This window comes from Anomaloglossus baeobatrachus, chromosome 3 (assembly GCF_048569485.1).
Source record: "Anomaloglossus baeobatrachus isolate aAnoBae1 chromosome 3, aAnoBae1.hap1, whole genome shotgun sequence".
In the NCBI taxonomy this organism is placed as follows: Eukaryota; Metazoa; Chordata; class Amphibia; order Anura; family Aromobatidae; genus Anomaloglossus; species Anomaloglossus baeobatrachus.
In genome coordinates this window covers 419,267,160-419,293,849 of record NC_134355.1, presented here as the reverse complement: position 1 = coordinate 419,293,849, position 26,690 = coordinate 419,267,160, and the positions used below count along the sequence as shown (strand labels likewise).

Sequence of the window (26,690 nt, the reverse complement as noted above, 5' to 3'; positions counted from 1 at the left end):
ACACTGCTGACTGACGTGTATTATACACTAGACTTGTGCGTTATATAATAGTTTGTGCAAAACGCGCACCTGTACGCTGCCACTGACTGCCACACACGTGCTGTTTTTAAATGCAAGCACGGACGCAATAAGAACCTAACTGGTTTTTAGGAGCGACAATTACTGAGAAGTCTGACACTTTCAGACACTGCTGACTGACGTGTATTATACACTAGACTTGTGCGTTATATAATAGTTTGTGCAAAACGCGCACCTGTACGCTGCCACTGACTGCCACACACGTGCTGTTTTTAAATGCAAGCACGGACGCAATAAGAACCTAACTGGTTTTTAGGAGCGACAATTACTGAGAAGTCTGACACTATCAGACACTGCTGACTGACGTGTATTATACACTAGACTTGTGCGTTATATAATAGTTTGTGCAAAACGCGCACCTGTACGCTGCCACCGACAGGCACACACGTGCTGTTTTTAAATGCAAGCACGGACGCAATAAGAACCTAACTGGTTTTTAGGAGCGACAATTACTGAGAAGTCTGACACTTTCAGACACTGCTGACTGACGTGTATTATACACTAGACTTGTGCGTTATATAATAGTTTGTGCAAAACGCGCACCTGTACGCTGCCACTGACTGCCACACACGTGCTGTTTTTAAATGCAAGCACGGACGCAATAAGAACCTAACTGGTTTTTAGGAGCGACAATTACTGAGAAGTCTGACACTTTCAGACACTGCTGACTGACGTGTATTATACACTAGACTTGTGCGTTATATAATAGTTTGTGCAAAACGCGCACCTGTACGCTGCCACTGACTGCCACACACGTGCTGTTTTTAAATGCAAGCACGGACGCAATAAGAACCTAACTGGTTTTTAGGAGCGACAATTACTGAGAAGTCTGACACTTTCAGACACTGCTGACTGACGTGTATTATACACTAGACTTGTGCGTTATATAATAGTTTGTGCAAAACGCGCACCTGTACCCTGCCACCGACTGCCACACACGTGCTGTTTTTAAATGCAAGCACGGACGCAATAAGAACCTAACTGGTTTTTAGGAGCGACAATTACTGAGAAGTCTGACACTATCAGACACTGCTGACTGACGTGTATTATTATACACTAGACTTGTGCGTTATATAATAGTTTGTGCAAAACGCGCACCTGTACCCTGCCACCGACTGCCACACACGTGCTGTTTTTAAATGCAAGCACGGACGCAATAAGAACCTAACTGGTTTTTCGGAGCGACAATTACTGAGAAGTCTGACACTATCAGACACTGCTGACTGACGTGTATTATTATACACTAGACTTGTGCGTTATATAATAGTTTGTGCAAAACGCGCACCTGTACCCTGCCACCGACTGCCACACACGTGCTGTTTTTAAATGCAAGCACGGACGCAATAAGAACCTAACTGGTTTTTAGGAGCGACAATTACTGAGAAGTCTGACACTATCAGACACTGCTGACTGACGTGTATTATACACTAGACTTGTGCGTTATATAATAGTTTGTGCAAAACGCGCACCTGTACGCTGCCACTGACTGCCACACACGTGCTGTTTTTAAATGCAAGCACGGACGCAATAAGAACCTAACTGGTTTTTAGGAGCGACAATTACTGAGAAGTCTGACACTATCAGACACTGCTGACTGACGTGTATTATACACTAGACTTGTGCGTTATATAATAGTTTGTGCAAAACGCGCACCTGTACGCTGCCACTGACTGCCACACACGTGCTGTTTTTAAATGCAAGCACGGACGCAATAAGAACCTAACTGGTTTTTCGGAGCGACAATTACTGAGAAGTCTGACACTATCAGACACTGCTGACTGACGTGTATTATTATACACTAGACTTGTGCGTTATATAATAGTTTGTGCAAAACGCGCACCTGTACCCTGCCACCGACTGCCACACACGTGCTGTTTTTAAATGCAAGCACGGACGCAATAAGAACCTAACTGGTTTTTCGGAGCGACAATTACTGAGAAGTCTGACACTATCAGACACTGCTGACTGACGTGTATTATTATACACTAGACTTGTGCGTTATATAATAGTTTGTGCAAAACGCGCACCTGTACCCTGCCACCGACTGCCACACACGTGCTGTTTTTAAATGCAAGCACGGACGCAATAAGAACCTAACTGGTTTTTAGGAGCGACAATTACTGAGAAGTCTGACACTATCTGGACTGTTTTACACTGTGTACACCAGCCCCAGATATGATGAAGGCTGGTATACGGTCACCACTACCCTGCCTGCCTGCCTGCCTGTATACTGCTACAATAGTCCTGACAAGGACTCTTCTGGTCACTAGCCTGTATTCCGACCTGGCTATACCCTGCCTGTATATAGCAACAATAGTCCTGAGAAGGACTCTGCTACTGTACTCCGACCTGGCTATACCCTGCCTGCCTGTATACAACTAGAATAGTCCTGAGAAGGACTTCTGGTCACACTGTTTGCAGCCCTGCTCCGGAACTAACTATAAAGGGCCGCAAAGCTTTCCCTGAATCAGCGACACTCTCCCTGCACTGACTGTCTGGATAGTTGTGAGCAGAGCACAGCGCGCCGGCCGATATAAAGGCTCGGTCACGCTGTGCAGGCCGGCCAATCACTGCAATTCCACAACTAACAGGGCTGTGGCATTGCAGTGGTCTGCCAGCCAATCCCTGCATGAGGGCTGGCTCTCAAAAGAGCGCCAACATGCAGAAATGAAGACCACGAGTAAAGCACGAGTATCGCGAGATTACTCGGTCCCCGCCGAGCAGCCCGAGTACAGCGATACTCGTGCGAGTACCGAGTAGTGACAAGCATGCTCGCTCATCACTAAAAATCACGTATTAATCAGCAGGAGATTATCATTAGACAATTACTTGGCGTCCTGCGGTAGTCCAACATATTTATGAGCTCTGTATAACTCCACCTACACCACTGATAACAGTTTACACAGAAACCTGCCAATCAGTATTGTGGGCGGGGTTACAGAGCTCAACATTCAAATAACTGCTAGATCTGCAGCAGAGAAAACAGTAATTTTATGAAAATGACAGGAAACAGCCCAGTAAGGGACACATCATTGGAATCAGGGTCTCTGTCTCGACGTTATGCTGCTCTCAGATAAGGTAGCAAAAACCTGGTGAAAGATTCCCTTTAAATATAATTTTCAACAAAATATTGTATGTTATTATTATTTAGTGGGTGATTTTGTGTTTATCCAATTGTTCTCTTACACATTCTCTATGTTATCTTGAGTACTTCACCTTGTTACTTTATTAACTACTTATGGGGAAACTCTGTATTCAATTTATGTTTCCAGCCGATAACAATGATATGTGCTATGACTATTTTCTGATTATTATAAAACACAATATTGGGTTTTCACCATAATGAACCAACACTATTTCAATCTAAAACTCCCTCTCATATGTATGCAAACTAATAAACCTGCCTTATTCCCAAGCACAGGGGGGACATATCATTGGTGGACCTGTGCAGCTGCACAGGAGTCCGAGAGGTAAGAAGCCCACTTCTACATCCAAAGCAGGAGGAATTGTGCATTATGACAAACTAAGGGCCCATATATTGTTCTTACACAGGGGCCCTCGTCTGTCAGTGTCCGCCAGTGAGCCCATATATTGTTCTCGCACAGGGGCCCTCTTCTGTCTGTGTCTGCCACTGGTCCCATATATTGTTCTCACACAGGGGCCCTCGTCTGTCAGTGTCCACTAGTGGTCCCATATATTGTTGTCGCACAGGGGCCCTCTTCTGTCTGTCTGCCAGTGGGCCCATATATTGTTCTCGCACAGGGGCCCTCTTCTGTCTGTGTCTGCCACTGGTCCCATATATTGTTCTCACACAGGGGCCCTCGTCTGTCAGTGTCCACTAGTGGGCCCATATATTGTTCTAACACAGGGGCTCTCTTCTGTCTGTCTGCCAGTGGTCCCATATATTGTTCTCGCACAGGGGCCCTCTTCTGTCAGTGTCCGCCAGTGCACCCATATATTGTTTCCGCACATGGGCCCCCTTCTGTCAGTGTCCACCAGTGCGCCCATATATTGTTTTCGCACACGGGCCCTCTTCTGTCAGTGTCCGCCAGTGCACTCATATATTGTTTCCGCACATGGCCCTCTTCTGTCTGTGTCTGCCAGTGCGCCCATATATTGTTCTCACACAGGGGCCCTCTTCTGTCAGTGTCCGCCAGTGCACCCATATATTGTTTCCGCACATGGGCCCTCTTCTCTCTGTGTCTGCCAGTGCACCCATATATTGTTTCCGCACATGGCCCTCTTCTGTCTGTGTCTGCCAGAGGGCCCATATATTGTTCTCACACAGGGGCCCTCTTCTGTCAGTGTCCAGCAGTGGGCCCATATATTGTTTCCGTACATGGGCCCTCTTCAGTCTGTGTCCGCCAGTGCACCCATATATTGTTCTCGTACAGGGGCCCTCTTCTTTTTCTGTCCACCAGTGGGCCCATATATTGTTCTCACACATGGGTCATCTCCTGTCTGTGTCCACCAGTGCACACATATTTTGTTCTCGTACAGGGGCCCTCTTCTTTCTCTGTCCACCAGTGGGCCCACATATTGTTTCCGCACATGGGCTCCCTTCTCTCTGTGTCCGCCAGTGGGCCCATATATTGTTTTCGCACATGGGCCCTCTTCAGTCTGTGTCTGCCTGTGGGCCCATATATTGTTTTCGCACACGGGCCCTCTTCTCTCTGTGTCCGCCAGTGGGCCCATATATTGTTTCCGCACACGGGCCCTCTTCTGTCTGTGTCTGCCAGTGGGCCCATATATTGTTCTCACACAGGGGCCCTCTTCTGTCAGTGTCCACCAGTGGGCCCATATATTGTTTCCGTACATGGGCCCTCTTCAGTCTGTGTCCGCCAGTGCATCCATATATTGTTCTCGTACAGGGGCCCTCTTCTTTTTCTGTCCACCAGTGGGCCCGTATATTGTTCTCACACATGGGTCATCTCCTGTCTGTGTTCACCAGTGCACACATATATTGTTCTCGTACAGGGCCCCTCTTCTTTCTCTGTCCGCCAGTGCACCCATATATTGTTCTCGCACACGGGCCCTCTTCTTTCTCTGTCCACCAGTGGGCCCATATATTGTTCTCACACACGGGCCCTGGGCCCTCTTCTTTCTCTGTCCACCAGTGCGCCCATATATTGTTCTCGCACACGGGCCCTCTTCTTTCTCTGTCCACCAGTGCGCCCATATATTGTTCTCGCACACGGGCCCTCTTCTTTCTCTGTCCACCAGTGCGGCCATATATTGTTCTCGCACACGGGCCCTCTTCTTTCTCTGTCCACCAGTGCGCCCATATATTGTTCTCGCACACGGGCCCTCTTCTTTCTCTGTCCACCAGTGCGCCCATATATTGTTCTCGCACACGGGCCCTCTTCTTTCTCTGTTCACCAGTGGGCCCATATATTGTTTTTGCACACGGGCCCTCTTCGGTCTGTGTCCGCCACTGCCCTTGCACCATGATGCTCTCCCTTTCCGTTCATACAGGTGTTTCCCCTCTCTGTACTTCCTTGGCTTGATATCATTAGGCTGTTACTGTTTTGGATGCATTCTGCATTGGATCCTGTGCTGAAAGCAGCAGCCCCTTCTCCCCACCTCTTATGACCTCAGCAGCTCCAGTGAGATGGGGAGAATAGTGCCCAGCACTTACTAGATAGAGAAGCTGGCACAGCATGCTGAATCTGCACTCCACCACACATGTAGGCATCCAGTAACACAGGGCAGGCACATGAACAGATCTGCATGCCTTCATGCTGTGCCCCCAGCCTGGCACACTCATCAGGAGCCTGCCACCCTGCTGACAGCTTCCTGAGATGCTGCTGCTATAATCCTCCTGATTGGGATCTGCACTGGGTCGTCCTGCATTGTGGAGACAAAGACTAGGAGGGGATCTCATGGTCTGTCATTACTGTAATCTCACTGGAGGGAGGGGAGACATTCACTATTCCATGCAGCAGAGAGGAGGTGGGGAATTAGAGGAATGGGGGATCCACAAGGCTGATCTCATCTATCCAGGAGCTCCGCATCTACAAGGGGCACATCTGCTTATTCTGAGGCCATCCTGCAAGATCACAAAGGTGAGAAAGAACATAGTCATCCATGTGATGATCCATGGACAGTGGGGCTATTGATGGCAGATTCATCTGCTGCAGCCATTTGTTGCTATCTCATACATGAGGGGGCTGTGTGCCTGCAATGCCACTCTGCACATACCAACATGGGCAGGGTACCCTGTGATATGTGTGCATGAAGGAGGGGGGATCTCTGCTAGATTTATTGTATGTATACTGTATTATGTGGATTACTGTCCCCATAATGGAAGAGGCACTGCATACTGTGCTGTGTGCATGATACCTAGCTGTAAATGAAGGGACATTCATCCCTGTGTAATGTGGTACTGTTCTGGGAACACTGGCATATAAGGATTGTGCCCTGTCCTATCTGCATGTGGGCATATGTATGTGTATACTACAGTGGGCATAAATGAAGGGACATGGTACTCCTTGGTATATTGCCATGTGTAATGTGGTACTGTTTTGTGAGCACAGGACAGCATATAAGGACTGTGCCCTATCCTATATACATGTGAACATATGTATGTATACACTACAGTGGGCATATATGGGCGGACATGGTATTCCCTGGTATGTTGACATATGTATGTATGTATGTATACACTACAGTGGGCATCTATGGGCGGACATGGTATTCCCTGGTATGTTGACATATGTATGTATACACTACAGTGGGCATATATGGGCGGACATGGTATTCCCTGGTATGTTGACATATGTATGTATACACTACAGTGGGCATATATGGGCGGACATGGTATTCCCTGGTATGTTGACATATGTATGTATACACTACAGTGGGCATATATGGGCGGACATGGTATTCCCTGGTATGTTGACATATGTATGTATACACTACAGTGGGCATCTATGGGTGGACATGGTATTCCCTGGTATGTTGACATATGTATGTATACACTACAGTGGGCATATATGGGCGGACATGATATTCCCTGGTATGTTGACATATGTATGTATACACTACAGTGGGCATATATGGGCGGACATGGTATTCCATGGTATGTGGACATATGTATGTATACACTACAGTGGGCATATATGGGCGGACATGGTATTCCCTGGTATGTGGACATATGTATGTATACACTACAGTGGGCATATATGGGCGGACATGGTATTCCCTGGTATGTTGACATATGTATGTATACACTACAGTGGGCATATATGGGCGGACATGATATTCCCTGGTATGTTGACATATGTATGTATACACTACAGTGGGCATATATGGGCGGACATGGTATTCCCTGGTATGTGGACATATGTATGTATACACTACAGTGGGCATATATGGGCGGACATGGTATTCCCTGGTATGTTGACATATGTATGTATACACTACAGTGGGCATATATGGGCGGACATGGTATTCCCTGGTATGTGGACATATGTATGTATACACTACAGTGGGCATCTATGGGCGGACATGGTATTCCCTGGTATGTGGACATATGTATGTATACACTACAGTGGGCATATATGGGCTGACATGGTATTCTCTGGTATGTGGACATACGTAATGTAGTACTGTTCTGAGAACATTGGCATATAAGGCCTGTTCCCTGTGCTATATACATTTGAACATATCTGTGTATACACTACAGTGGGCATATATGGGGCGACATGTATTCCCTGGTATCTGGACACACAGTATTTATGTATATACTACAGTGGGTATAAATAAAGGGACGTGGTATTCCCTGGTATATGGTCATGTCTAATGTGGTACTGTTCTGTGAACCCTGGCATATAAGGACTGTTGCCTGTCCTATATACATATGGATATATGTATGTATATAGTACCCTGGGCATAAATGAAGGTGCAGGATATTTGGTGTCATGCCCATGTTATGTCTTCTGCACATAGGAAGGGGCAGGATATCCTGTGCGTGGTAATAACTTCACGGCCTCCATGCAGAATAGTCCTATATTGTTCTCCACCTCCATTCTGTTGTTTTCTCAGCTCATCTGCGATGGATTCCCCTGCTGGGCAGGCTTCAGTGACTGTTCTTGTATCAGGCAATATGATTTGTGCCAGTCACTCAGCTGTATACCCAGACCTGAGGCATGCCAGGCTGTGCCCACGAAGGAGATACACGATGTGACAGGCCATACCCACTGGTGATACACGTGCTCCATGATGCTTGTAAATACATATATAACCTAATAACACACAGTCTGTTGTAGTTAGATGGATACGTTACATGTAGACAATAAACAACACGTGGCAATTGTAACGTGGCCTTGTTTATCATCACTTGTTACATAACACTTCATCTGCCTTTAATCTATTGCTTTAAATGAGGGAATATTTACAATAATCAGTTCCATCAAATCCGTTCCATACGTAGCAATGGGATTATTTCTGAAGCTTGTGCATGGATTCCACAGTGTGAATATACCCGAATAGTAGTGGCCATTAGTAATCACTTTTTCCAGACAGAGGAGGCTATAGGTCATATAAATGGTGTATTCATTTGGCCAAACAATACAAATGGCCATTTTATTAGTTTAGGGTAGGACCAGAGTGCGAAGCGCGGAGATGTTTTTCATTTCGTAGTAGAAGATTAACTAGAAATGCACATTTCAATAGAAAGCAATCATTTCCATGGTAATGTGATGCCTCTTCACCGAGTGACACAGACTCTTCTTGCGGTAGCTGTCAGGGGGTGGGTTACCACGGCAACCGCAGAACATTGAAATGAACAATTCCAACTACGTTGTTAAAATTCTGAAGGATCCCACAAAATAATTGATATGTGGGGACAGATATGGTGCAAACGGAATTTTTTCAGAGCTTTCTCTCACTAATGATCTAGTTTAAATATAGCTAGGGAAAGATATTGTATAAGATAGTAAGCAGGTTTGTTATAATCATCTTCTAGTGAATACGTCAGGCCTTTGTAATTTGTAGTGTTTTGCGTTGTGTAATGTCCAAAAATACTGGTCAGTGTCAGGCCAGTAACAAGTGCGGATCAAGTACATTCCAGGCATTCAGCACTTGTTTACAGGCCTTTATACTCAGGACAATGTGCACTAATGTGGACGGAATGATTTCTTTTACATTCTTTTTGACCCATATACAGCACATTTTATTAGTAGCTGATATTGATTATTTTTTGGCTGGCATACACTGTCTCATCACCCAGCCAATGAAAATTTGGATCATTCAACAGGTGATTGCCTACATGTTTTCATAGGCCCGTAATTGGGACAAGCTTTCCTATGAATGCTTGTCATTGGCTTGGGTAAAAGGTTGTGGTGGGATGCATTCAGACCTACGCGCGTGTGAAGCACAACAATAAACACCAGAAATGGGGGGGGGGCACCAGGGACACACAAACAACTGGCCCTGGAACTAGTGAGAGGGGTAGGTGGGCACCTCCTAACCTCACTTGTAACTGTCCCTTCTCTCTTCACCAGTCCCTATACAGTCTCCACAACTGGCGCAAAGCAGGAACCTGGGACCCTATAAAGGCCTTATGGTAACTCTGACTAGTGAGGGGCAGGTGGGGTTCACTATCCTCACGGCTACACTAACAACACAACAACACAGGGAAACAAAGACAAACAGGGAAAAAGATAACAACAAAAGGATATAGCCTGAACTCAGAAACCAAACTAGTAGAACCTTTCTCAGAGGCAACCAGGATACAGATTTTGTATCTTCAGCAGGGAATGCTGGGATACATCACCATTTAAAGCTGAAGGGCATGACTACTGAGTAAGTGCAGCTGATCACTTAGCAAGGAGCTGCTTAGGAAAAGCAGCACTGATCCTGTTTACACAGGGACATGTGCTGCCGAGAACGTTACTTTTTAAGTAAGCTTAAAAATAATTTTACCCTATGATTAAGTGATTTACTCATTTGTTGGGTTATTGCCAGCCTGTTTACATAGGCCAGATATCAGGAAACAAGCATCCCTGAGAATCCTTGTTCACAATAATCATGCAGTGTAAGTGTACCATAGTTAGTTAAGTCTTTTGTTTGTAATATATTGACACATTTTTTAAAAACGATTTGTAGCTTGGTTAACAACTTTAACTCTTCAGTTTTGTAGTATAATTTTCCCTTTCTGTTAACCTTATGTTTCAGCAAACCTGCAACAGTTACTTTTTGACGCTGGAAAGAAAATAATAAAATGATCCTAAACATGCACTACTTTTCCGGAAGGCTTGTAATCGACATCTTCCCATTAACAACAGTCAAAGCTGCCGTGTAAAACATGGGGCAATTTGCATAATCAAGAGCTTTCTGTTAGGCAAAGGTGACTTTCCGTTTATGGTTGACTCCTTTAATACACTTTAGGCCTCGGTTCCACTTGCACATAGCTTCCAAAGCTAGAGCATCAAAAGCGATATGCTAATGATCCTCTGCTCCGAGTATGATCCGAGGGTCATGCGACTGTGATCTGATCACAACTGCGGAGAAGAAGGGGAGGGAGGACTTTCTCCCTCTCCTCCACTGACTGTCTCTGCGTACGTTGCACTGCGGTTTCAATGACATGCAAGTGCAGTGCAATATTTCACATGCACCCATAGACTTGTATGGGTACGTGTGAGCCAAGACTCTGACAAACGCAGCGTGCTGCGATTCATTTCTCATGCCGCTATGGCATGAGAAATCAATCGCAGATGGACACTCGCCCATAGTTTTGCACTGGTCTGATGTTTTATCGGATTGCACTCGTCTGTGCAAAATGCAGATGGAACTGAGGCCTTATGCTGAGTTCAATGTCTTGAAAAACATCGGAGTTATCATGTTTTCAGGTTTCATCAATTCTTCTATCCCAGTGTTTTCCAAGCTCAAGTCCTCCCGTCCACCCCACTCCCTGACAGATCATGTTTTCAGGATTTCCTTAGTATTGCACAGGTGATGGAATTATTTATTATCAAAGCCTGGAAATTGTCCCAGGTTCTCTCTCCTGTGCAATACTATGGAAATCCTGAAAACATGATCTGTTTGCGATTGGTGGGGGACGTGAGGACTAGACCTTGGGTAACATTGGTCTAGGAAAACAATGCAATGATCTATACACACGTTTTGAATTTTACAAGGATTTCGGGGCAGATTCTGTGTACTGATAGCCGAGTCAATGTGAGGACAGTCTGCACCCCATACATAGGATTGGTCTTCCTGCTACCCCACCCACATGCAGTGGCAAAAAACATGGCCATGAAGTGGTAATGCATGTGCATCGAATTGGTGCATGTGGTTCACAAAGTTTTTTCAAAGTATAAAAATGTTATTTTTACCATCACATTTTTTGATGGCTTTTTAAGAGTATTGGGATAGCTGAGTCGTAATGTGAGGGTTGTTTTTTACCTTTTGCCGGCCCTCTATGATTCAGCAAAATGGTGGCCAGCTGTGCTTTTGTTGACTTTGCACAGAGCGAATTGCAAAAAAAACCCATATTCTAGAAATTGCAAACTTTGGTAAAATTCGAGAAGAACAATAATATATGGGTTATATTCTGTCCAATAACTCATCATAATGCACAATTCCATCTGCTTTGGACCTGGACATGGGCCCCCTTATCGCTTGGGCCTCCGTGGGCTGCACAGGTTGCACCGATGATATGTCCACCCTGGTACACACATGTATACAGTACAGACCAAAAGTTTGGACACACCTTCTCATTCAAAGAGTTTTCTTTATTTTCAGGACTCTGAAAATTGTAGATTCACATTGAAGGCATCAAAACTATGAATTAAAACATGTACAATGAAATACTTAAAAAAAGTGTGAAACAACTGAAAATATGTCTTATATTCTAGTTTCTTCAAAGTAGCCACCTTTGATTTCTGCTTTGCACACTCTTGGCATACTCTTGATGAACTTCAAGAGGTAGTCACCGGAAATGGTTTTCCAACAGTCTTGAAGGAGTTCCCAGAGATGTTTAGCACTTGTTGGCCCTTTTGCCTTCACGCTGCGGTCCAGCTCACCCCAAACCATCTCAATTGGGTTCAGGCCTGGTGACTGTGGAGGCCAGGTCATCTGGCATAGCACCCCATCACTCTCCTTCTTAGTCAAATAGCCCATACACAGCCTGGAGGTGTGTTTGGGGTCATTGTCCTGTTGAAAAATAAATGATGGTCCTACTAAACGCAAACCGGATGGAATAGCACGCCGCTGCAAGATGCTGTGGTAGGCATGCTGGTTCTGTATGCCTTCAATTTTGAATAAATCCCCAACAGTGTCACCAGCAAAGCACCCCTACACCATCACACCTCCTCCTCCATGCTTCACGGTGGAAACCAGGCATGTAGAGTCCATCCGTTCACCTTTTCTACAAAGACACGGTATTTGGATCCTAAGATCTCAAATTTGGACTCATCAGACCAAAGCACAGATTTCCACTGGTCTAATGTCCATTCCTTGTGTTCTTTAGCCCAAACAAGTCTCTTCTGCTTGTTGCCTGTCCTTAGCAGTTGTTTCCTAGCAGCTATTTTACCATGAAGGCCTGCTGCACAAAGTCTCCTCTTAATAGATGTTCTAGAGATGAGATGGTGTGTCCAAACTTTTGGTTTGTACTGTATACATACTGTATATAGTTATTGCTATATATCTGTGTGTGTTCTCTAAGAATCCTAAGATGATCTAATTAAGTGAAATTACAATTATGATATAACAATAGGTTTCCTAGAGAAGAAAGCTGTGAGATCTCTGCAGTTACAATAGCGTTTATACAAATGATTATCATGACACTTTATTACTGACTGAAATAAATATAGCTCTTGCCTTCTCTCAGCTGGAATAGTTTTGAGTTCAGCTATAGATTATAGTGTACGGCCTGGCAATCTCCATGCAGGGAAGGTCTGATTCACACATGTATAAATGTGTAATGTGATACGCGGCTCATACGGCTTTAGCTACGTAAACTAGAAGCTCTATTCATTTTCAGCATAAATCTCTTAGTTCACACTTTATAAAATACCAATATGTGAAAGTATAATAATACTGACTCATTGACTGCAGGCAGGGTGCAATTTATATATTAAAATAACACTTATGCTTTTTCTTCTGAGTTCATTATGCAACCAACCATTGGTAAATTTCGAGGCATGAAACATGTGGTTGAGAGAACAGGAAAAGTAGATTTTTAGCTATCCCCTGTATCTTGGTACAGTATCTGTGTGTGGCGGACATGTTCTCTGATGTTCTATGAAGTCTCAAAAGGAAGCTAATGGATCCAAGGTTTCGGCACCAAAAAAAGTGCAAGCTAATGGTTATCCTGGCCTTGATAGACAACGGTGGGGAGATAAGGTATGCACACCAGTGACTATGTAAGGGGAATACATGAAATAGCAGAAACTGCTGTGTGAATACTGACTTGAAAAATCCAATAGCTATATGTAAGAGTGAAAATGTGAAAATGGAATCTGCATTACTGCCATGAACATATGAATCAAGAGAAATTTAGCTACTGAATTGATCAATGCAATAGAGCCCCAACACTACGCCAAAGTATTTCTCTACGTTGGGGTCCCTAGCTTGTGTGTGTCCTCTCATGCAGTTAAAAAACTTACCGTGTATGGGAAGCTGAGACCCAGGCTATTTGTGCGTATGATATGGATTGGCAATAGGTGTGGTTGGGGAGGGTTCACAAACGAAAAACTACTAACAAATAAGGAATAACGTTTGGAACACCATTCTAAGTCTGAACTGGGTGCAAAAACCTAAAAAAACATCACTATGGGGAGATAAGGTATGCACACCAGTGACTATGTAAGGGGAATACTTGAAATAGCAGAAACTGCTGTGTGAATACTGACTTGAAAAATTCAATAGCTATATGTAAGAGTGAAAATGTGAAAAATGGAATCTGCATTACTGCCATGAACATATGAATCAAGAGAAATTTAGCTACTGAATTGATCAATGCAATAGAGCCCCAACACTACGCCAAAGTATTTCTCTTGATTCATATGTTCATGGCAGTAATGCAGATTCCATTTTTCACATTTTCACTCTTACATATAGCTATTGGATTTTTCAAGACAGTATTCACACAGCAGTTTCTGCTATTCCATGTATTCCCCTTACATAGTCACTGGTGTGCATACCTTATCTCCCCATAGTGATGGGGTTTTATTTTAGGTTTTTGCACCCAGTTCAGACTTAGAATGGTGTTCCAAACGTTATTCCTTATTTGATAGACCATGGGGCAGTGCAACCATCAGAGCTACAGAGATAATATTTATTAAACTAACACATAAGTACAATATCAGGATGTAGAAGTTTATTTTTTCACACTTTACATAACAAAATTCATTGAATTTGTATAGTTAGGCATTGAGTTAAGCTTTTATGCTTTGACATATGTTTCTGCATTGTGATCATTGTCCTTTTAGAAATGGTTAAATCTGACGATTTAAAGGCCAAGCCCTTTTTATCTAGCATTAGTAGTTGTGTTTTCCTAACATTATTGTCCTCGGGTCTATAATTTAATTGACAAAGTTTTCACATTAACAGTTTGTGTTTACTTAGTACTCCATGGGATCTATTTAGCATACTTTGTATGTAGGGGATCAGTGGTAGATCTTGTACTTGATCCTTGCTTGAAAACTTTCTTACTAACGTGTCATTCGTGGACGGTTTTTAAAAGTTGACCTTCTGGACGACAATGCCATAATTATTTGTCTGACTATAGTCAGATTAACTCCATTGCCATTTTAGTTTTTTTTCATTTCAGTTTATTTCCTCCCTGTTTTCCAAGAGTTATCATTATTTTTAATTTACCGTCCATATAACCTATAAGGATTTGTTTTTATGGGATGAGTTGTACCTTTGAATGACACCATTCATTTTACTTGTACTTTAAAGGCACTGGAAAATGGGGGAAAAAAATTCCAATTGCGGAAACATTACAAAAAAAGTGCAATTCCCAATTTTTTTTTTTTTTAAATTTACCATGTTGACTATATGGTAAAACATTCTCCAGGTCAGTACGAGTACGCAATAGCAAACTTATATATATTTTTTTACATTTAAGTGCTAAAAAAAATTCTGAAATTTAAAAAGAAATTAATTTTGCTTTTGTCATCTTTCTTCGATACTCATAGCTTTTTCATTTTTCGGCATTTGAGGTTATGTGAGGGCTTAATTTTCGGATGTTGAGCTAATGTTTTTACTGATACCATTTTGGGTACAGTGTTTTGATCGCCTCTTCTTGTATTTTATTGCAATTTTGCAGCAACCTAATAAACGTTATACTGGTGTTTTTAATTATTTTTTGTTACGCTGTTTACTAATCAGATGAATGTATTTTATATTTTGATAGATCGGACATTTATAAACTCAGCAATACTAAATATGTGTATGTTTATATTTTGTAACTGTTTTATTTGCAATGGGGTAAAAGGGGGGTGATTAGAATATTTGTGTTTTTTTTATTTGTTTCATATTTTTTAAAAAGTGTTTTCATTTTTTTACTGGATTTAATTATTAAGAGGTCTTGAACCTGCAATCATCGGATGATCACTTGTGCTATACAGAGCGGTACATTAGCTCTACAATGTACAGCAGAAATCATGATTTCCTATTAATGCTGGTTCGCAGCCAGTGTTCACAGGTGGCTCTTAATAACAGACACAGGGGTCATCAGCTGACCCCTGGCTGTAATGACAACCCATCAGCCCCTGCAGTCACATCATGGCGTGCACTGACGACCACATGGAATGATGGCCACCCATGCCAGTGCTTCTTAAATCCCGCTATCAAAGATTGACAGCGAGATTTAACCTGTGAACAGCTGTGGATGGATCTCTGATCCACTCTTGGCTGTTAGAGGCACATGGTGGCTGAATAAATCAGATGTCATGTATGGGAAAAGATGCAGGCTCGGTGTGCAAGCTCTCATCTAAGGCAGGGATAGGACATATGACGTACGTTTGGGTCATATGTTGTGAAGACGTTGATCACTGATTTCTGTTGATGCTGTCATGTAGTTAAAGGGGTTATTTGGGTCTTTAACATTGATGACCTATCATTAGAAAAGGCCTGGTTGTTGAGGGGGTGACACCTGGCACATCTCCGATAATCTGTTCCCGGTGCCGCAGGTGGCTGGAACTGCTCGGTTGTGGAGCTACGCAGCACAGCTCCGTCAAATATATAGTTCTGTAGAAGCACTATGCCTTGACTATGCAGTGGTAATGGTAGGCATCATGGTGCGGTGGTATTATTTTAGCCTAGCAAAGTGGTATTATTTGTAATAATGGTCTTTGTATAGTGTGTTTTGTATGTAACAGTGTGTACAGTACCTTGAAAAAACATTCATACCATGTGAACTTTTCCACATTATTTCACGTTACACCTGCAAACTTAAATAGTAACAGTCATTTTAATTTTTATTTCATAAATCAACAGTACACATGAAAATAAAAAACTTTATAATATATCTTATCAGACACATGCTTCTTTCTCTGCCAGAATGGATCAGTCATTATCAAAATTCTCAATTCTGAGGTAAAATCTGTATTCAGTGAAGACTTTCCCATTACTGAGATAGGAGATGGCAGCTGGTACTGATTAGATTCTATGAGGACAGGAGGAGGGAGGAGCTAGAATCAGAGGGAGGAGCTACAGGCAGAGGGATGAGCTATAGGCAGGGGAGGAGCTAGAGGCAGAGGTCCTCCTCCCTCTTCTATCTACATTGTGGGTATAACGTGAAATAATGTGGAAGTGTTCACGGGTATAAATACTTTTTCAAGATACTGTAGATAATATTCAGTCCTGGTGTAGCTACAGCTATGTTCTATGATAAAATAAAATGATATACATATAAGTTAAAGGAAATCTGTCAGCTTGGAAATGCAGTGCAATCCTCCAGCAGCAGGTTCTAGAAGAGAAGCTTGAGCAGAATTATGTATAGTTTTGTGGGAATATATTCAGTATAACTTGTATTTTATGCAATTAAATCTTTCTGTTTCTGTACACTAAAGGCCACGTCTCACTAAGCAACATCGCTAGCAACATCGCTGCTGAGGCACGACTTGCTAGCGCTGTTGCTGTGTGTGACATCCAGCAACAACCTGGCCCCTGCTGTGAGGTCGCTGGTTGTTGCTGAATGTCCTGGGCCATTTTTTAGTTGTTGCTCTCCCGCTGTGAAGCACACATCGCTGTGTGTGACAGCGACAGAGCAACAACTGAATGAGCAGTGAGCAGGGAGCCGGCTTCTGCGGACGCTGGTAACCAATGTAAATATCGGGTAACCAAGAAGCCCTTTCCTTGGTTATCCGATATTTACATTCGTTACCAGCGTCCGCCGCTCTCACGCTGTCAGTGCCGGCTCCCTGCTCCCTGCACACATAGCCAGACTACACATCGGGTAATTAACCCGATGTGTACTCTGGCTAGGAGTGCAGGGAGCCAGCGCTAAGCGGTGTGCGCTGGTAACCAAGGTAAATATCGGGTTCGTTACCCGATATTTACCAAGCGCAGCACTTCCACGCGTCGCTGCTGGCTGGGGGCTGGTCACTGGTTGCTGGTGAGATCTGCCTGTGTGACAGCTCACCAGCAACCCGTGTAGCGACGCTCCAGCGATCCCTGCCAGGTCAGGTGGCTGGTGGGATCGCTGGAGCGTCGCTTAGTGTGACGGTACCTTTCCTGTAGGTCTAGTGGGAGATCCTAATCAGTGATTGACAGGCTTCCCTTTGTAAGTGTACAGATCTAGTCATTGATAGAACCGAAAACTGGACCTGAGTGCAAAGAAAGAGCAGATTTCATTAATAAAACACAAGTATTCGCACAAAAACTGTATATCAATCTGTTCAGCTCTTCTCCTTGTATAATATTCTGCTATCACATTGCACTGCATTTCTAAGCTGATAGGTGCCCAGAATGTCAAGGGTCAGTCATCAGGTGCCCTAGTGTTTCCAGCAAAGTCGCCACAAGGTTACATAGAAGAGAAGACCTTACTCAATAAGCCATTTTTATTAAAGGGGATTTCCATTTCTTGGACAGCCTTTCTCATGGCTCATGTGTGGCCCCATTAAAATAAAAATACTTATACTTACCTATGAAGCCGCAGCTCTCACTTCCTGTTGATTAATAATTTGTGCAAAGGTGGGGAGAGAGAAGCTGGCAGTGATTGGGCGCTTGGCTCGCTTGACGTCATAACCTCACTTGGGCCTCGGGAATACGAGCGCCAACACCATTGGAATTATGCCGGCCCGATAGGTGAGTATAAGATTTTTTTTTTTTTTAATGGGGACAAACATATTCAATGAGAAGAGTTTGTCTCCGAGTAGTGGACAACTCCTTTAAACAAAAATGAATGAGGCTTATCATCAATATATCCTTTTTCTAATCAAGGAATGCTGCTACCTGCCAAAAATAAGGACAAACACATAGCATTGCAATAAAAAACAAGAAGTTGTTCTGTACATGCACAAACTTAGTCCTAAAGAATAGAGGTGAGCGAACCCGAGGTTCCGTGTTCGTACCAAACACAGACTTTACAAAAATAACAGATTTCAGGTTCAGAGTTCAGGTGCTTTACGTATGCAAACCACTCGCGCCAGCATCGCTGTACTCGGGTACACTAGGTGTTTGGTCCCGCCGCTTGCGGTGTTTGAACTGGTCGCACTGGGGTAACAACAGCATGATTGGATATAGTATGCACCTAAAAGAAAAAAATGGAAATACCTCGCTCACCCGCCCCTGGAAGTTATCTGTTTATGGCTGGCTGCATGTATGAGGAGACCTGAACTGCCAATCAGTGACTTCCATTGGGGTTCAGGTCAAGTCCGGGCCCTAAACCGAAGGTTATCTAAAGTCTGGCTGAACCCGCCAATTGAACTTCCATGGGTCCGCTCATGTCTACTGAAGAATAGTCATGATCATCGACTTCCACCAACACAATGTTCATTTCAGCAACATTGTCCGCAGTCACACATTACAAATCCAAGTATGAAAAATTGATTCTGGTTCTCATGGGCTTGTCTGAAACACAAGCTCTTTTACATATTCTGGAGACTCCATTAACGTAGACATTTCCCTTCATCTGCAGAAAACTGCTGCTTATATTAAGTGATTGGTCAGCACTGGATACCAGGAGCACAGGAGCCGCGGAGGTATTGGAATTTGAACCCCCCTCGATAAAACATTTTGTGATACAATTTAGTGAGTTGCTTTCTGGGTTATTTCCTCGGCTATTGTGCGACTTGAAAAGTCTGCTATTCACAGTAGGTGGACAATAAACAGAGGCTCTCTGTTTCCCATAAAGAAGTGGGTACATGGCCTTGGCTCCGACTATAAGACAGTATTTTACTTTATTGAAAACGAAAACAATTCTATCTCTTGCAAACATTATTGTTACAACCTAATTTATGAGACAATGTGAAAGATCTTAACTATTAGATCATGAAAAGGACATTAATTATAGCTCCGCGTACAGTTAATATAAAGAGGTCAATGCTGTCTAGCAAAGTTTACATCATCTTGTAGATTCAGATATAGTCAGCATCTAAAGGCCACTTTACACGCAGAGATAAATCTGCGGCAGATCTGTGGTTGCAGTGAAATTGTGGACAATCAGTGTCAGGTTTGTGGCTGTGTACAAATGGAACAATATGTCCATGATTTCACTGCAACCACAGATCTGCCAAAGATTTATCTCTGCGTGTAAAGTGGCCTTTACTCTAAGAATCAATTCTAGATTTAGAATTAGAAAATGTCACCTTGTTACCCAATAGATTCATTCAGTATGCTATATACATTCAGTATGCTCTACAGTCATATGAAAAAGTTTGGGCACCCCTATTAATGTTAACCTTTTTTCTTTATAACAATTTGGGTTTTTGCAACAGCTATTTCAGTTTCATATATCTAATAACTGATGGACTCGGTAATATTTCTGGATTGAAATGAGGTTTATTGTACTAACAGAAAATGTGCAATCCGCATTTAAACAAAATTTGACCTGTGCAAAAGTATGGGCACTTCAACATAAAAGTGACATTAATATTTTGTAGATCCTCCTTCTGCAAAAATAACAGCCTCTAGTCGCTTCCTGTAGCTTTTAATGAGTTCCTGGATCCTGGATCAAAGGTATATTTGACCATTCTTGTTTACAAAACAATTCCAGTTCAGTTTGATGGTGGCCGAGCATGGACAGCACGCTTCAAATCACCCCACAGATTTTCAATGATATTCAGGTCTGGGGACTGGGATGGCCATTCCAGAACATTGTAATTGTTCCTCTGCATGAATGCCTGAGTAGATTTGGAGCGGTGTTTTGGATCATTGTCTTGCTGAAATATCCATCCCCTGCGTAACTTCAACTTCGTCACTGATTCTTGCACATTATTGTCAAGAATCTGCTGATACTGAGTTGAATCCATGTGACCCTCAACTTTAACAAGATTCCCGGTGCCGGCATTGGCCACACAGCCCCAAAGCATGATGGAACCTCCACCAAATTTTACTGTGGGTAGCAAGTGCTTTTCTTGGAATGCCGTGTTTTTTTGCCTCCATGCATAACGCCTTTTTGTATGGCCAAACAACTCAATCTTTGTTTCATCAGTCCACAGGACCTTCTTCCAAAATGTAACTGGCTTGTCCAAATGTGCTTTTGCATACCTCAGGCGACTGTTTGTGGCGTGCTTGCAGAAATGGCTTCTTTCGCATCACTCTCCCATACAGCTTCTCCTTGTGCAATGTGTGCTGTATTGTTGACCGATGTACATTGACACCATCTGCAGCAAGATGAAGCTGCAGGTCTTTGGAGGTGGTGTGTGGATTGTCCTTGACTGTTCTCACCATTCTCATTCTTCTTCTCTGCCTTTCTGATATTTTTCTTGGCCTGTCACTTCTGGGCTTAACAAGAACTGTACCTGTGTTCTTCCATTTCCTTACTATGTTCCTCACAGTGGAAACTGACAGTTTAAATCTCTAAGACAACTTTTTGTATCCTTCCCCTGAACAACTATGTTGAATAATCTTTGTTTTCAGATCATTTGAGAGTTGTTTTGAGGAGCCCATGATGCCACTCTTCATAGGAGATTCAAATAGGAGAACAACTTGCAAGTGGCCACCTTAAATACCTTTTCTCATGATTGGATACACCTGCCTATGAAGTTCAAAGCTCAATGAGGTTACAAAACCAATTTAGTGCTTCAGTAAGTCAGTAAAAAGTAGTTAGGAGTGTTCAAATCAAGAAATTGATAAGGGTGCGCATACTTTTGCACCGGTCAAATTTTGTTTAAATGCGGATTGCACATTTTCTGTTAGTACAATAAACCTCATTTCAATCCAGAAATATTACTCAGTCCATCAGTTATTAGATATATGAATCTGAAATAGCTGTTGCAAAAACCCAAATTGTTATAAAGAAAAAAGGTTAACATTAATAGGGGTGCCCAAACTTTTTCATATGACTGTATATGGCCACAGTGAACTGACTCCAACCCTATCTTTTGTATTAAAATGTCTGAGTGTGTGAAAGGTCATTGTGAAGGGAGAGGGAGCAGGGTCAGCTGTAATATAGCTTTCAATTAATGGAGGAACCTCATGTTGTCAGCTGTGTTTAGAGGTGTTACCTGTCACTGTAGTCCTGCCTCTGATAATAACGAGCCTATATAAAACTCCTCCTGAAAGACAGGAAGTATGAGTCTAAAAAAGCCCCATTGGCCAGTGTGAAAATTGTAAGATTGCAAATTTTGTTTTTCAACAAACATCTAATATATAAAGCTCAGTGTATGTGTGTATGTATGTGTGTGTGTGTGTGTGTATGTCCGCCAAAGGAATCCGCACCGTCGCATTTACAATCATGACATTTTGCACAGACACCCCATGTGACCCAGGAAATGTCATAGACTATGTTTTGACGAGAAAATTAACCCCGAGCTTTACAGTTACTCTCAAAAATCCTGCCTCCATTAATCTGAATGGAGCTGGGAGATACGGGCTATTAATAGCAACTGTCAGTGGTTGCTATAGGAACAAAATAAACTGTTAGTATAAGAAGCTTATGTGTGAGTGAGAGACAGAAAAAGACAGACAGACAGAGACACAGACAGAGACAGACAGGGAAAGAGACAGAGAGATAGAGACAGACACAGCCTTGGAAAGAGACAGCCTTGGAAAGAGACAGCCGTGCAAAGAGACAGCCCGGGAAAGAGACAGCCCGGGAAAGAGACAGTCCTGGAAAGAGACAGCTGGGCAAAGAGACAGCCCTGGAAAAAGACGGATCTGGAAAGAGACAGCCTTGGAAAGAGGCAGCCCTGGAAAGAGTCAGCCGGGCAGAGAGAAAGCCCTGGAAAGAGACAGCCGGGCAAAGAGACAGCCCTGAAAAAGACAGCCCTGGAAAGAGACAGCCCTGGAAAGAGACAGCCCGGGAAAGAGACAGCCCGGGAAAGAGACAGCCCGGGAAAGAGACATCCCTGGAAAGAGACAGCCCTGGAAAAGAGACAGCCATGGAAGACAGACAGCCCTGGAAAAGAGACAGCCCTGGAAAAGAGACAGACAGACACAGAAAGAGAGAGACACAGAGATAGAGACAGAGAAACTGATACAGACAGAGACAGACACACAGAGACAGACAGAAACTCGAAGGAAGATAGTTACTATCCCGGGCAACGCCCGGGTACTACAGCTAATTTATTATATTTTTAAGCTGTTTTGAAGATCATTAAGTAAACCAGTCCCATGCTTTAGCTGAATGCCAATGATGTCCCTTTTTCTGATGGAGTAGCCATGATAGAGCCATACAGACAACTCCCTTCAACATATAATGAATGATACACAGAGGAGGAACATAAGGAAAGGGAAGATAGGAATAATATGTGAATAATAATTTTATTTTATTAGTTCAAGTTTTTTTTTGTGTATAAGAGGATGTATAAATGGTGATTGAGTTCCTCCCCCTGGATACACCAACCATGTTGTTTTACAGCATATAGAGTGTGCCATATAGAGTGTAATAAGCATAATGATGCATAGTGTTATATATAAGGTATGGCGTATAATGTAGTGTATATTATTCTAAGCAATTTAGAAATGTTTAAGAAGTAGCAGTATTGATGATGTAATGTATGTGTATTGGTATAAGGTGTAAGGTTATGTAGTATATAATGTAGGATGCTTAAAAAGGTATGTGTTAAAGTACGCGCCCATGATCCGGAGATACATCGTTTAAGATGCAATCTCTTCCCTCCTCTGTAGAGGCGAATGCTCTCCGTAGGAGAACGTAGTGTTCATGTCCATGATCAGGATTCTTTCGCTGTGTTCTCCCCCTGAAAACACTCATGCCTCTGCAAGCATAATTTAACAAACTATGGCTCAGAAATCCACGTCGCATGTCATTTTAAGCTGCGGAAAAAAGAAGCACAGTGGGCATGGGATTTCTATGAATCCCATCCACTATGCCTTTACTATACAATGCAGCGTTTTGGACTCAGGGAAAACATACTGGGCCCAAAATGCTGCTAACCCTGATCGTGGGCACATATCCTTATAGGTATGCAGGGGAAAGGTTAAATCTGCACGGCAGCACACAATTGAGAGTTGGGATTAGCTTATAGGGGAGGAGCTAGTGGTGAGGGAGGGAGACAGTTTCAGTGGGAAAGTGAGATAGGGCCCAGCCTGTGACAGGGACAGACTTGAGGTCTGAGGAGCTGCAAAGCCGCATGTTATGGGTGACCTGTAACAGGAGAGAAAACCGTGAGTCATGAAGGCAAGATTCTGACAGATGAAAGAGCCATCTACAATACAGAGGGACTGGAGTTGAGTCTGAATCCACTGAGTGAGTGACTGAGAGTGAGTGATCCCTTAGAGAGATGCTCAGCATTATGGCCCTTAATGGCTTATAGCTCAAGAAGGGATGGGCCTAGAAGAAACAGTACGCAAGTCGAATAGAAAGTCCTGGCCAGCATATCCGAAAACATCAGGAGGTGATTAGCCTGATTCAGCCATATTGGCACAATCTCTACGGGAGAGGAATATGACGCAGAACCGCAGTGAGGATAGAGCGACTCTAGAGGACTGTGATGTCAGGTTGAGCTGGGTGGTGTTGAATTGCTCAGACATATGTGAAAGTGTAAAGACATATGAGAATGAACACGCTTGAGTTAAGGGTACTTTACACACTGCGATATTGGTACCGATATCGCTAGCGAGTGTACCCGCCCCCGTCGGTTGTGCGACACGGGCAAATTGCTGCCCGTGGCGCACAACATCGGTTACACCCGTTACACATACTTACCCGTCTAGCGACATCGTTGTGACCGGTGAATCGCCTCCTTTCTAAGGGGGCGGTTCGATCGGCGTCATAGCGACGTCACTAAGTGGCCGCCCAATAGCAGAGGAGGGGCGGGCGGAGTCGAGCGTGCGTAACATCCCGCCCACCTCCTTCCTTCCTCATTGCTGGTGGACGCAGATACGGGGAGTTTCCTCGTTCCTGCGGTGTCACAAATAGCGATGTGTGTTGCCGCAGGAACGACAAACAACCTCGCTACTCACCTGTCAACGATTTTTGGTGTTGGAGTGACCTCTCCAATACCAACGATTTTTACCTCTTTTGCGATCGTTTTAGGTCGCTCAGAGGTGTTACATGCTGCGATGTCGCTAACAACGCCGGATGTGCGTCACAAACACTGTGACCCCGACGATATATCTTTAGCGATGTCGCAGCGTTTAAAGCACCCTTAATTCTTTAATGGATATGAAACATCTGATAAGCAATGTGCCCGCTATTGTGTGTGTAGAGTTATCATCAGCCATCTGTTCAGTAAAGACTTTGTGTTTCTAGCGGAGTGGTGGCTTAATTTCTGAAGTGAAGCAACAACTAGTCTTGGCAAGCCAACATGCGGCCTGCACCGGCGTACCATCCACACTACACAAACTCACACACCCAGCCAGGACAACATCTTTAATGTACTGTGCCAGGGCGACTAGAATCAATCCGTCGCCCACGACTACCGTCCCGTTCATCGCTACACTTACATCAATCATAAAATTAGACGCTATATCCTAGAAAAGCTTTTTTGAAAATGCAGGACATTTGAGGATAACATAATAAAATAATCTATATTCAAAGTCTCTAACCTCCAGCCAAATTGCTGTGATGGTCTCTGCTGGAACATGAAGCCATAATTTTCCTTCCTTGAGTCAACTGACCCCTGAAGTCTGTGATTGGCTGTAGTGTTCAGGGGACTGGAACAGATGGTCATCAAATGTGCCTAGGATGGTCTCACATTCTGTCACTTGACCACTGCAGACAATCACAGGCCTAAGCAGTCAGGTACTGAAGAATGGGACATCATTGCTTCCTTTCCCATCAATCTGCTAGAGCCTGAACTGAAACCACCAAAGTTACAACAGGTGAATATAGCTTCTTTTAGGCTATGTGCCCACAGGACTCTGTATCCGCGGATTTTTCTGCAGCTAAATCCGCAGCATTCCCCTGGAAACCGCACCTTTGCATAGGTGCGGATTTGGTGCGGATTTGACGCTGATTTGACGCGGATTTCGTTGCGGATTTTGCTTTTTTTGACATTCACTTACATGGGCAAAATCCGCAGGTAAATCCGCAGGAATAATTGACATGCTGCTGATTTTTCCGCAGGGAAATCCGCATTATTTCCGCTGCGGAAAAAAACACAGCGTGGGCACAGCAGTTCCCAAATGCCATAGAAATCGCTGGGGAGTAGCTGTGCTGCAGATTGTTGAAAAATCCGCTGAATTTCCGCAACAAATTCCACACATTTTCCGCAGCATGGGCACATAGCCTTACAATTTTATCACATGCCCTGCCTCTTTAAAGTTATTTGTCTTTGTATATGCTGCTACAATTAAACTGTCAGTGTTAACCAATAAAAGCCTTGAAAAGAGCAGCTCTGAGATCTGCATTCATTGTCTTCGCTCTTGAAAGTAAATATTTTGTAACTAGAGAACTGACAGATAGGGAAGTGATAGTTTTTCTCTTTTCGGAGATTATGCAATTCTTCCTGACAAGGTGAAGATGTTATATATTTGAATGACAATGCAAAACTGGCTCATATGCTGCCATAGCAACAGCAGCATGCTGCGAGCCATGGGAGAGAGCGAGCTGCTGCAGCACTCATTTAACCACCTATTTAAGTGAAAAGTATATTTAGGCTGGTTTAATAATGATAATTATAATATAGCACCAGAGTTATTTGTAGGTAAATAAGACCGGGTTCATACCTATTCTAACATACTCTTAAAACGTAATGTTTTTAGTTATGCAAATGTATCATGGAAACTGGATGCAACAGGACACAAAACTGATGTAGCCTGTATTTCTATGCCTAATGGATCCTGGTTTTAGATAATAGAAGTCAATGTCAACAAGAGGTAATAGAGTAAAGGCTGTTTTACATGCAACGACATATCTAACGATATGTCGTCGGGTCACGAAATTCGTGACGCACATCAGGCATCTTTAGCGACGTCGTTGTGTGTGACACCTACAAACGAGTGCTAACGATCAGAAATACTCACCTAATCGTTGATCGTTGACACGTCGTTCATTTTCAAAAGATCGTTGCTCATTCTGGACGCAG

General features: G+C 43.3%; 1 protein-coding gene across 1 annotated transcript in view; it reads left to right on the top strand.

Moving 5' to 3' along the window:
* Positions 1-5,630: 5,630 nt before the first annotated feature.
* The window catches only part of KBTBD11 (kelch repeat and BTB domain containing 11), a 56,942-nt gene continuing 35,882 nt past the window's right edge, over positions 5,631-26,690 (top strand). Inside the window, exon 1 of the mRNA XM_075340318.1 lies at positions 5,631-6,143. The gene's annotated coding sequence lies outside the window, so the exon portion shown is untranslated. The remainder of the gene's footprint in view (positions 6,144-26,690) is intronic.